At 41.1% G+C, this 12,996-nt stretch overlaps 1 protein-coding gene and 1 long non-coding RNA gene across 12 annotated transcripts in view; one reads left to right on the forward strand and one right to left on the reverse strand.

Annotated features, from left to right (window-relative positions):
* Positions 1-6,449, reverse strand: part of CLIP1 (CAP-Gly domain containing linker protein 1) — a 64,431-nt gene extending 57,982 nt beyond the window's left edge. For 3 of the 9 annotated variants that reach the window (XM_021412692.1, XM_021412691.1, XM_021412690.1), the window contains exon 1: positions 6,085-6,239. The gene's annotated coding sequence lies outside the window, so the exon portion shown is untranslated. Of the gene's footprint in view, positions 1-5,164; positions 5,298-5,912; positions 6,016-6,084 lie in introns of those variants that run through there. The other 6 variants (XM_021412685.1, XM_021412686.1, XM_021412687.1 and 3 more) reach the window with 4 other exon arrangements.
* LOC110406343 lies at positions 5,345-8,024 on the forward strand. Of its 3 annotated transcripts, XR_002443429.1 has the most exons (4): positions 5,345-5,378; positions 5,600-5,644; positions 6,499-6,872; positions 7,664-8,024. It is a non-coding gene; the product is annotated as an uncharacterized LOC110406343 (long non-coding RNA). The 3 variants fall into 3 exon arrangements; XR_002443427.1 differs by lacking the exon at positions 5,345-5,378 and having other exon boundaries at positions 5,474-5,644; XR_002443428.1 differs by lacking the exon at positions 5,345-5,378 and having other exon boundaries at positions 5,474-5,644; positions 7,667-8,024.

Genomic DNA, 12,996 nt, shown 5'->3' on the forward strand with positions numbered 1-12,996 from the left:
AAAAAAAAAAAAAGAAAAAAGAAAAAAAAAAAAAGAGTGTATGTATTTCCGAAAGCATTTAAAATAGTGCTTTTAGTTTAGAGATGTTTGAAAATCACACGCAATTGGAGAATACAACCCTATTTTGGCTCTGAACAAAACAAATACCTTCACATCGCATCGCTATTTGCTTCTTGCTACCTCTTGAGGAATATGTCTCTCTCTGCAAGAATGTGCCACATCACACAGGCCAACTCCTGAGAGGTTCAAACAGGAATGAGACAAATTTGTCCATATCAGTTCCACTGCCCAGACTGGGACATTCCCTCCAGCACCCTTACTAAAACACATGGGACGTGGGGAGCGAGCAGAGGGATGAACTGCAGGAAGCAGCTGGGCTCACACGCTCTCCCTGAGCAGCAGGGACCACTTTTGGGTGGTCACCAAGGAGAGAAAAAGAAGCCTGGATTTCAAAGCTGAATTTTTCCAAGCGTTGAATTATATTTACAATGAAGTAATTCCGCAGCACACAATATCCATTATAAGTGTCATGCTAAGCTTCAAAGTCAGTTCTGAAACAACTAACAACTACAAGCAGTTAAACCAAATAGTCGGATTTTGAAGCCTTCACGCCTTAACTCCTCAGAACTTCTCACTCTCGCAATGACACAGGACACTTCATATTCTGAGCCATTCACAACTTAAAGAAAACCCATTTAAGACATAAACACAACCATGCTGCAGCTACAAACTACATCAAGGCCTCTTTGCACTGAGCCACTGAAGCCAATTACTGAAACTGCAAGTGGACTCTCTGAAGCCAATGCTGAAGACTTTGTGCAAGCCCAACATGTACTGTCAGCTCCAAAACATATACTGAACGAGCAGCAATTTCGGACTGCAAGAAACCAGAAAGAGCACTGCGGACCTTTGGTAACTAACAAAGCAAGTCACAAACAGCAAACTATGACAGTGCTGATGTAAGAGCCTCTGTATAGTCACTTCTAAATCAAACTGATTACCCAACTGCTGCTCACGAATTTAACCATACTGCTCAGTGACCAGACTGCGGGATGACGGAGGCATCTTCAGGTATCATCTAAATAGGAAACTGAAGATAAGTAGAATGGGAGAATTTAAGATTTCAGTAGAATAAGAGTTAGCATTTTAGAGTTTACATTTGATTACTCATTCAACACACAGCAATTAGAAGAAAAGGAGCATTTAAGCATTACTGAGACTTCAAGAACGTGACTTCAGTTTTATTTTGTCTCTTAGAAACCATGGATTTTGATGTCAATTCAAGTAAGTAATATGATGACCTGAACATACACAAGTACGTTACTACAATAAAAAAGACACCAAAATAACATAAACATTTAATTAAATGCTGCATTATGCTAAGTGCAACTAGATCATATTTATTTGGCTTAGTAGATGCTCTGCTTACTGCCAGCACCAAAACATATGGGCTGGTGCATGCCTACCAAACCACTGCTCTGTGCCTCACTTCTTAGAGTAGAAAAAATCGGTTTGTTATACTCAGTAGCATAAATAATCAGGTGCAAGAAATAAAAGGACTCCATCTCTTTCTTTTAGATCTGTTATTTACAGATACTGCTATAAGAATTTAATAATAAATTCAGCACGAAAATATGCAAGAATATCCCCAGGTTCACATACAATCATTCTTCTTACGACATGAATATGCTCTACTTCAGCTCGCTCCAGCCCTATCCAACATAACCTCATATGAATTCTAGACAGGTATACCCTTGAAAAAGGCAAACACTCATCTGATGGGAATCGCATACGCTGTTAAAATTCTTAATATGAATTTGAATTTTATAAAGGACATACTCTTGAAGAAGAATAAATTATCTCTGATAATTTATTAGTTCTGTCTAATTAAAATAGAGAGAACAAAATCAATCCTTAGCTCTTCTGAAGTGCCTCCAAAGATGCTAGGAGGATGACTCCAGGAAATTACTGCTGCGAGCAAATCTTTAGTACATGTGCAGTTCAACTCAGAATACAACTTACTTTGGCCACCAAAATAACACTTTGAGCAGTATCATTGATCTGATGAACATATCTTGAAACAAAGAATGGCTGACAAATTACTCAACTGGAATCACACCTATATGACCCAGCAGAGACCCTGAGAAACATATTTCAACTCAGTTTGGAAGAGCATGAGTGTAAATAAGCATCACTTAGTCTGCAGCAACCAGCATGCTCGACGATACACAGACAACCAGAGGATATTTGAAACAATCCAAACACTGTAATGCAAACTCTGTGCCTTGTCATCACTCATCCCACTATCAGGCAGTCACCACACCACGGTGTAAGGACATCCCCCTAAATACCTTCTGGTTTTCACTGACATCAAGGAGGGAATCTTCGTTCCTCTGGTAACTCAGAAGAAACTGTTTTCTTGTACCCTTAGAAGGACGGGGGAAGAACACAATTTGCTGTTTGGGAATCCATCCAAAATTGTATTCTTAGAGGTTTCACAGAAGTAGGCCAACATTACAGCAATGCTATGAGAAGCCTTTCATTCAAGCTTCTATGCGGCTCACAGACTTTAATTCTGCATCAAGGACCATTCTAAGTCACTTCACCTCATAGTTCTGTAACTTGCTCTGGTTATTCAGATCCCCAAGTGCCTCGAAATCCTCAATGAAAATATAGGATTGCAGCATGAAGACTTTGGCTACTGAATATGAAGCACAGATATGAGAGGATGTCTGCAACAGTAAAAAATTATTTTTGGCCAGCAATATGGTGAATAATTCTTTCTCAATCTATGCTGCTATTTCTAAGCACAGTCTGTTCCATTTTTTAGGAAGATTCTCATTTTTAATTAACAAAGGAACAGCTAATAACTATTTAAAAACTTTAAAAAAAACCACAGAAAACACGATGCAAACCCTACGACTTCTCAGTTGCCACTGTACACATGCATGACAAAAACATCACTGCTGTGGTCTATTATAAGACCAGAAAGCACGTGATCCTTCCAAGCACACATCATTCTCTACAGAATGAGTCAAGGATGAAGAAGCAGAGGAAGTTTTCACCTGGGAAAGTAAATAATTACCACCTCTACTGATAAGCCCGCTATCAGAGCTTACTGCCTTTCCTTCATTTTTCCATGGAAATTCCTCACTGCCTTCCCTAAAACCATCATTTTGAGAACAAGAAGAGTAATTTGCTCAGCTGTCAGCACTGCCTTCTCCAGATGATAACACATTTTAACCAACTTACTAAGTGCATTCAGACCACAATAACAATGTTTTGGAAGAGCAGAACATAAAGTTTACATTATTTGAGATCTAAAGTTTAAGAAAAATTTGGGAAGGAAAACATTATCTCCTGTCAGCCTCAAAACCAAATGCATTTAAACAAAGGGCTTCTAACTGATACAACAAAGGTGCTTCTTTTTATAGTAAGAATTTAGTTTCCATTAACTTAGGTGAAACTGTAACTGTTTCACACTCCTTGCAAACATCAAGTCAGCACTCCCTTTTTAGCTCTCAGTGTTCAGAGCCTTTTAAATTAGCACCATGACTGCTATACGGCTGGCGTATAATAAGTACAAGTCCAAATACAGAACTTAGATAAACACTGCTCTGATCCAGTGGATGCTGCTGCCAAGCAGAGAAGCAGACTAAGTCATATAAGCTAAGTCTATCAGTCCTGAGTTTGGTTCTCCACCTTGCAAATTTCTTTCAAAGTAAGCTAGAAATATGGACAGTGAGATTATAAAGATCAGGAAAACTGAACAGCTTTTAATGGTGTTTCTCCTAGAAACAGCAGAATGAGGATGTTCCTCAACTTGAAGGAATGGTTAGTAGGTACTATTTCTGAAGAGAATAAGTTTGTAAAGAGAGTTGACCAGGTGGAAAACTGCTGAACAGGTGCTAGCACAGAAACGTGTATATCTATCTTAGATATATCTTTAAACTCTTTTAGTCTTTCTGAGGCCAGGAGCTAAGACACCTGCTTTGTGGGTATTTCTAAGGGTCAGCAGTGCCATTCAAAGTCATGCAAGTGCAACATCATGTTGCAAAAATAAACACACATACAGAGCAGCCACACTAATGGATGTTCAGAATCATCAGTGGCTCCAGCTCTTCTGGTCGAGAAGAATGAAATGGTCGCTCCAGCAGAAACTGGCATCTGGCTGAGGGCAGCTGAGATTACAGCTAATGCAGTATATAATTGCCTTTCATTAAATAACAAAACACCATCCATCCAAGGCATTTCTAAACATGCCAGTCCAATAAGGATTCCAGTGCGTTACTTTTTAGATGTGCCAGCAGAGCCAGTAGTCCCTAAGGAATGCCAACAGATTAAACAAGAGCTGCATTCACACATGGTCACCATGTTCAAACATTAGAAAGCTCGCATTTAACATACAGAGTTAACATCTGACCCGAATGTTTTAGAGAGAGAAAGAAAAGCAGTTCTGAAAAACTATACTGGCAAGACAGATCGCTATTTCTTTAGAGAGAAGCTCTGTTTTGAAATATTCACAGTCACTCCTCCAAAACAACTTCAGCAGGGCTAAAAGAATAAAGGGAGGAACACTGAGGGAATTATTCAAGCTATCCAAGCTAAGTAAATAAAAGCTGTCCTGGGTACTCACATTCTGAAGATGATAACAGATAGGAAATATGCAGGAGCTCAGGAAACTCACAGTAAGCAGCATACGGACACTGCTCTTTCTTACAGTATTTTCACGTGAGAGAAGAGATTAGTTCCTATAGGACACCTCTGCAATGTTGACACAAGACAGCTGCTCTCCCCCACACTAGAAAGCTGAAAAGTTCTCCTTAAAAGAAACCATGCAAATACATTACATAAACCTAATGCAATCTCCCTCCTGATCCCTAAAGATGCAGACATTTGAGGTCACACTTTCCAGGTTTTCGGCCTTAGCCAACACAGCCCTGTCCCTTCAGCACACGCAGGAAATCTGCTGCATGCTGGAACCAGTGGGAAGAGAACCCTGAAACACCGTAAATCCAAACCAAGAAGCAACAAACCTCCGCCCATTTCCCCGTCATTCCACATTCCGTACACGCGATGGAGAATTTCTGTCAGTACCTGAACAGTTCTGCGTTCCTCAGAATGAGACACTTTGTAGTAAAAGGGGGAAAAAAAAGAAGTTTACCTTTCCTCCCCTGCACATAATTTGCTATGGTGCTACACGCGGCAGCAGGTGCACTGACACAGGCCCCAGGAACACGGCTCTGACACTGCCACACGCGTTCCCCTGCGCTTTAAACTCGTTCTTGCACAGTGGGAGGCACAAAGGTCTTTCCTTTTCCGCATTTCTTTCCTCTCCCTACACGTTCACAGGTTGGAGCCGTTCTGCCCGGCGATGTGTAAGCAGCTCCTGAACTTCCCCAACTCCCCACGGGGCACTGCCTCCGTTCCGCCTGACTGAGCGCGGGGGGGGGGGGGGAGGGACTTCACTTTTCAGTCATATTTTAAAGCGTGACACAATCCCAGACTAAATATTCCACCTCGCGCTATTTCGGAAGAGATATTCACGGAGATTTTAGGCTTTTTTTTTTTTCTCTCCTTTTTTTTTTTTTTCTTTAAGGCAAGGACGTTACAACGAACGCAAAAGGCGGCAGGCACAGGGCAGGTGAGGCACGCAGCCACCCGCGGCGCCGCGCCGAGGCACTGACGGAGCGCCGCACAGCAGTGACACAGCGGGAAGCGGAGGGGGGGCACGGCCACACATCCCCCCACCCACAGAGGTGGGAGCCCGAGTGCCGCCGGCCCCGCGCGGGCTGCGGGGAAGCGGGGTGAGCCCGGCAAGCCCCGGCACACAGCCTGGGAACCGGCCGAACCGGCTGCTGCCGCCCGCGGCCCTGCCCGGAGAGCGCCGGGCACGTGCGGACGGGACTCACAGCAGCCGCAGCCCATGGCCGCCTCACGCCGTCCCCTCACGGCCCCGCGGATCCTTCTCCTCCCTCAGCGCGGCGCGGGCCCGAAGCGGAGGCCCTGAGGCGCGCCCCCCCCGCCCCGTTCCCTCAGGCGCCGCCGCCGCCCTCCACGCGCGGGCCCCAACGGCGGCCTCACCGCTGCCTGCGCGCCGCCACCGCCGCCTCCGCTTCCCCTCCGCCGCCTCCTCCTGCCCCTCTGCGGCGCCGCTCCCGGCTCAGCTCGGCGGGCGGGAGGCGGGGCGGGGCGGGCGGACAACGTCTGCCGGGCCCGAGGCTCCGCGAGGCGGGGACTGCAGCAGCGGGAACCGCTCCCCCTGCCGCGCTCCGGCGCTGCTTTTTCCCCTCCTCTCTCGGTCCCCGTTCTCTCCTACCGCTGCCTTTGTCTCCCCCCGCTTTGTTCGCCCCGGGGCAGCGCCCTTCCCTTGGGGCACTGAGAGTGAAGGGAGGAAAAAGGGTGGGGGGAGAGGAGACATGATCTCTGCTTCGCACGGCCCTATGGACGAGTAACTTCACCGTGTGCTGCTTTTCTCCATTTTCCTTTTGTCCTCAGGCCCAGAAGTGAGTGTTATCATTCCTCTCCTCTCTCCCTCTGAATTGGCAACTGTGCTTGTGGAACACCATTCTCCCGTTGGTGATGCTGAAATGGCTGTAGAAGCGGCTCCACCCCATCGACAACGATTTAATAGCAGTTTTCAATGATGAATCAAAGAGCCTGCTCCACTTCCCTGCTCTTACACAGAGTTGGCTCTGCTGAATTCATCACAAAGCAAACCTGTTCCAGTCCCATACGTTTGGTTTGTGTGCGATCCTGTTCAAACAAAAGGGTGATGAGAAAGTAATTCCAGCACTGGAGCCCAATTGCAGTTTGTGATTCAACGTGGCATCACTCTCTGGCGTTCATCCAGCATGGCAAAGCACAAAATGGTATGACGCAGGGCCCAGAATAATAGGTTTCAACTAGATCAGCATTTAGCAATGTTTGTTAGTGTTTCACTTCCTAAGAGTTAAGTGGAAGCTCTTACCGTGACCATTAGATGTTGAAACTGATACTCAAAGCCCTGCACCGAGCCACTCTTCTTCCTCTCTGCAAAATTTGTTAAAAGTTCCGCTGAACAAAAAACTTCAAGATTTAAATATGAGATCGTATTTAGAAGCACAGGGGCAGCAATTTATTGCTTACAAGGAACAGACCCTGCAGCCTCTAGCTATGGGAATAAACCCTTAACACCTACAATGTTACTAGGTTAAAAACTTTTTTTTAAATAACTTTACAGAACACTTGCACAAAATACTTATTGGCCTCTCAAGCTCTCAACAACAGTTGAGAACCTTTGTGCTTGGGTTCTGGTATCACAGATTTGAGCTTCCTGTATTGATCTAATGATTTCCATCATCCTTTGTTAATTTGGTTTTTGTTTCAGAGAATTAAATACCAGGTAAGCAGCTTTCAGGAGTAATGCAGTGCAGCGCACAACATTTTGTTACGCGACACTAGACAGCTGTATTTAGTATAAAGCACAGCAACTAGAAGTCAATTTACTATCAAAGATAGAAAACAAAGGTGCAGCTTTGTGCTGCCCTTTCAGAACTTTAATAAAGTGCAAGCAGTAAGTAACAACAATGCTAAAATTATAAATGAAATATGTTTCAAACATGTAAGAAGCTTTCTCTATCTCCTGGGGAAACTACAGCTAAAAAATGTCCTGTTTCTAAAGCAGGAACTCAGAATGAAGTTGCACAGATCAGAAGTTTCTACCTATAAAGCGAACGTACCATAGCTTCAAAGTGATCTTCCATGATGAACCAGTCTCAACCTTCAAAGCAAGAAAAAGCAGCTTCAGAACAACTGTAACTTAAATTTTAAGTGAATTTACCCTGATTAGAAATGGTTGACTTCATTTCTTTGTGCCAGCGTACACTTGGATGAAGATACGTGCAGACTGTGACAATGATGAATGCACATCATATGTTCACATCCAATTTGTAGCAAGCATTTTAAAAGATGATGCTGGTTCTATAATTCTCATTATTATACATGACCAAACATGACTAAAATCCAGAATGTTTTTTACTCCAGTGGTAGTGGCTCTCTTCTGAGTGGCATGATTTTCAGCAATTGGTTAACATACATCTCTATAAAAGCAGGAATAGCTGGATGCTTCAGGAAAATTTAGCATGCTGACATAACTACTGGCATCTTGTCCACAAGTAAAGAGTCTACTTCAGAATTAAAATTATTCTCCTTAGTAATGTGGGAATATCAGTTGAAGTTGGATTTGTCCCTTTTCCAGCTTTGTGAAAGTATGAAAACTTTCAGTACAGCCACAATGCTATTCTTTCAGAACTGCATTTAGGGATATCCTGACTTGTAAGTTCCATTTTTATATTCAGTGGCACATATCCAGTCAAGTATCAAGACTTTGAGTATAGGATATTCTTCTTCCTCTGAACGATCTCTTCAGCATGTACAGTTGGCAATTCCTATACTGAAACTTAGTTAACGCCTTTTTTTCTCTCCAGCACTTTGACTGACATATATCAGAGAGTTTTATCCCTAAAAAGTGAGTTCTAAAAAATTGTTGCGGACTAGGTAATTATTTTCACAGCTTAATGGGTTGAAAGGCTACAAAATTTTTTTATTCCCAACATACCTACTGTTTTCCTTTCCTAGGTCAGTAGTCAAAAAAAGCCACGCAAATCTGTTCTTTGTTGGTGAGTGTTCTACACAAGACAAATTTGCATCCAATTTTACATTATTTGTTTTACCCATGTTTGGTAGAACAACAGAAAACAGTATTTTAAGAATCTTTCTGCATGCTTGTTTATCCAAGGTACTCAATTTGACAACAATAACGGTTACCTTGACATTTTACAGATAACTTGAGAAACCATATTCTATTAGAGAAGATACTATGTGAATAATTCTACCACTTACATTAAAAAAAGCAACAAAAGCTGAAGCAAAGCAAAAAGTTTTATCCCTATTGAGAGTGTTGAGCTTCTACATAAAGGGCAAATCAGCTTCTGTTCAGTCACTGGATGACAGCTAAATATTAAGTTGCAAAAAACCTTATGACTGCTGCTAGTAGTTAAGTAAACTTTAGGAAGTGTCAATTGTCACTTACACATTAATTACCATGTTATTAAGTCCACCCTGTTTGTAACCTTCTTCAAGGACTGAAACTAATTCCTGATTTGTCCTCTCCCACCACTTCAAATATGACTATCAGAGCTACAATATACTCTTAAGAAGAGCAGCAAGCTTCAGTGGCATTTAGTTACCAGAAGGAATACAACTGTGGTACAAAATGAAGGTACTACAGACTTCCACAGCAATTACAAATACTTTTGAAAAAAATATATACTTGAGCTTTTTCTTCCTCTTAGAAAGCCAGGATAGCTGAAAAGGAACTGAGTTTGCAGTAAAATAATTTTTCTTAGCACCTACCATGTCTTTCAGTTATCTTCTAGATTCTCAACCACTGCTCTTGACATTTTGAGCACTGTAAATTAGATTATAAAAATGTAAGTTAGAAATACAAACCTCTTTAAGATGCTAATTACCTGACTAATGGCCACAAAATGTGGCACAGATTTTTTTTTCTATGTACATTAGCATTTCTGAATACTTTTGCTGTTCCCAATCCTGTAAGTGAACACGAACATCATGCCAGCAGGAATCCGTGGGAAAATCTGAATGATGACTGCTCACACTGTACCCACCCCATTACAAATTTTATTATTCATTTTAGTACGCTCTAATCTAGGCTATTACGCCACACCAATCACCATGGGAACCCAACTTATAAGTTCCAGAAATGCTTTTGCGATTCAGCTTCTCTCAGATCTTGTACTGTCATCTGACTGCAGTTTCAATATACAAAAGTAATTTAAATAGTTATATCTGACAGATTAAAGAAATTCAATAAATGCAAGTATCTTTAGTGCACAGACAGTGTTAGTACTTGATAAGAACAGGGAAGGCATGGATGAATACTATGATGAGATGAGATCAAGATGAGCTCATTCCTCATAATGAGAGAAACTGCGGGGATAACTGCATGTCTTCTAGCAGAGGTAAATACAGTAGGGGTTTTATTATTGGTTCTGCTTGATTTTCTCAGAGCATTATGCATGCTAACCACAACATCCCCAGGAAGGAGGATTTAAAAGATACCTGTGAGTACCCAGTATTTTGTACTGTCACCTTTATTTAAGAACAGCGACTGTGAGAGTTAAAAAGAGAAATTACATAGATCCTGCTACAGGATGTTTGCTTTTCTGAGACCAAACACAAGCATTTCAAAAATTCTCTTACAAAAGTTCATATTTTCTTTTTCCTTAAAATAAGTCTTACAATTTGAAAGGCAAAGGAAGTAAAATGAGTACGAGCATTCTATTTCCAATCATGTTTTGCTTTACCAGGTTAGTAAAGAAATTTTTAGGCTAGAAGTTTTAATATATGGGTTACACGTTATTACAGAAAAAGGGTTTAGATTTTGGCAGCCTCAGATGTGAAACCAAACTAAACATCTACAGATATTTTTTAAAGTTGGACAGAATAGGAAAAGAATGGAAGAAAATTTCTCAGTATATGATATAGGTCAGTAATAGTTCTGTGCTCTAAAACAGGATTAAGGGACATTCTCTGAACACCAAGGCACAGACAGCCCAAATTCCAGGCAAAGCCTGGTAACCAAACTCTTTCCATTCACTAGCTCTACGCAGCTCGCTGCTCAGCATTTCAATAGTTCCCAGCTAGCAGTCTATTCAACTGTCTGCTTTTGTCTATCAGTGACCAACTAACTCATCTCACAGATGTCGACAACATAGGAAAACATTCATACCACCTAATTATATTGCTCTAATCAGAAAAGAAGGAGCATTGCTATCAAATTATTTATTACCTTAAACATATTCAAGAGAGAGGGATAACAAACACCACAACTGACAGGAGGGAGGCTAAGAACCTGCTATCACTGGTTTGGGTTAGAAAAATAAAGAAGGCACAAAGCAATATAGAAAATAACTCCTCGCCCACGAACAGCTTGCAAAAAGCCTGATGTTTTTCAATACTTTAAAAAACAAACAAAGAAAACCAACCACACACACCAAAACTAAAGAAACAAATACACAAGGACTAAATGAAATGGGAACAATCCCAATTCCCAACTGTAGGAACTAAAATTCAAGTGTAGATCCTGTCCATATACTTCCAATTGTATCGGGCTACATGCGGAGAACAACATTTGCTGACTTGAACAACCAGTCAGTCCAGTCACTTTGCACAAAAATTTCAATGGATGTAAGTATGTGGCCCCAAACACAGTGCAATCCTGCCCCAAGCCTCCCAAAAAACATTTGCTTTAGAAACCAGGAGATAAAATCTTCCCAAACTGAAAAAGACCTCTATCTCCAAGTAGTTTTTGTCCAACAACTACAAGGGTCCCCAGAGCAAAGTTCCATGCCTTACAAAATTAAGGATTTAACATATTTAAGCTAGTATTTAGCATTACATTTAAAGCTTGATTGCTGAAATGTCTTCACTTTATCCTTACTCCCAATTTCTTCAACGTAAGTCTTGGAAGCAAGAATTAACAACTAGTTTAGTAAGTCTGATAATTAGTAGAAACACATATGACTTATCTATTCGAACCAGCTAAGTGGAAGTGCAATTTATTATGACTTTACTGTGAACATGTAGAGCTAAGTATAGCACTAGAGAGTACTAAGTATATTATATGATTTTAATATTGTGTCTGCAAGCAAAGCATAAGCATACAAGTATGCCAATAAAGTCTACATGCCCTACTAAAGAAGGAACATTTCATAAGGGCTATTAAAAAAAAAAGATCTTCTAAGGCGTGGAGAGAGAACTGCATGTTTAAGATATGAGCACCTCAACACACCCAAAAGGTGTATACACTTGAAATCATTACATCATGCTATCATCCACATGTCAACGATGCACTGCACAGCACAGCACATAATAGCTTGGGTAAATGGTGATGACTAGCTTTCAACTTCACAGGAGGAAGAAGCATGAAGGAAGCACAAAATCTCTAAGTGATTCCCATTAGAGCTTTCTTTGCATAGCAAGTGCATAGAAGCTAGAAGTACATATTTTGCTTTCCGTTCCTGGCCCAGAAAGCAGTACTCTTAATTGTTCCTAGAAAAGATTAGCTTAAAAAAAAAGCATATCATTTCAGTTCATATGATGAACGTTTACTTGGACCTCTACGTTCCACATGTAAACACACAGACTGAAGCAATCCATGCTGCACATAGAGGCTTTTCAGCCCCTCCGAAGTCAAGCCATTCACATGTAAAGACACTTTGCTTTTCCATTCCTGTAAAGTTTAGAGCAATAAAAGCAAAAAATATAAGCACTCAATCTGAAAAAAAGCCTGTGGTTTTCTTAAGCATTCAAATGCAGAGTACACTAATTCTAGACATTATAGGAATCTTTGGGAAATATCTACAATCTGTAAAGCTGAAGTTTTTAAAGAACAGTTTCAGTCCCCGAAGTTACCAAATACCTTAAACATCCTTACCTCACAAGTCTTTTCTCCGATACTTGAAAATCTTTTATTTTACTGTGCATCTCATGTGGCTAGAAATACCTTTTTTTCCTGCATTTAAGGACAAACAAATGCTTTACCAGCTTTAAAGAACACTGTTAAACCAAACTAGTACTCCCTCTGTCGGCAACACAAACGTGCAGTCATTCCACCTACCAGTCGCTTTGAAGAGGTGAGAGGAGGGGAGAAAAAAAAAAAGCATTAGAACAGCTAGTTAGCAGAATTGAAACACTTCTAAGCTTTGTCCTTTCAAAAATGAGCAGTTTGTTAGATTATTGAGTGCCATGGACAGGTTCTATTTACGTAGCTGAAGTAATTTTAACACCTTGATTATAAAAACACAAACCCAATAGTTACGACCATTCCTAAAATAATCAACTCGATTCACCTTCACTTTAAACAGCACATTTTTCCTAATTATCTTCAGCAGCTAATTTCAGGAAATCAGCAGTCTAATGGCTTAGGAC

The sequence above is a fragment of the Numida meleagris genome, chromosome 14 (assembly GCF_002078875.1).
Source record: "Numida meleagris isolate 19003 breed g44 Domestic line chromosome 14, NumMel1.0, whole genome shotgun sequence".
Taxonomy (NCBI): domain Eukaryota; kingdom Metazoa; phylum Chordata; class Aves; order Galliformes; family Numididae; genus Numida; species Numida meleagris.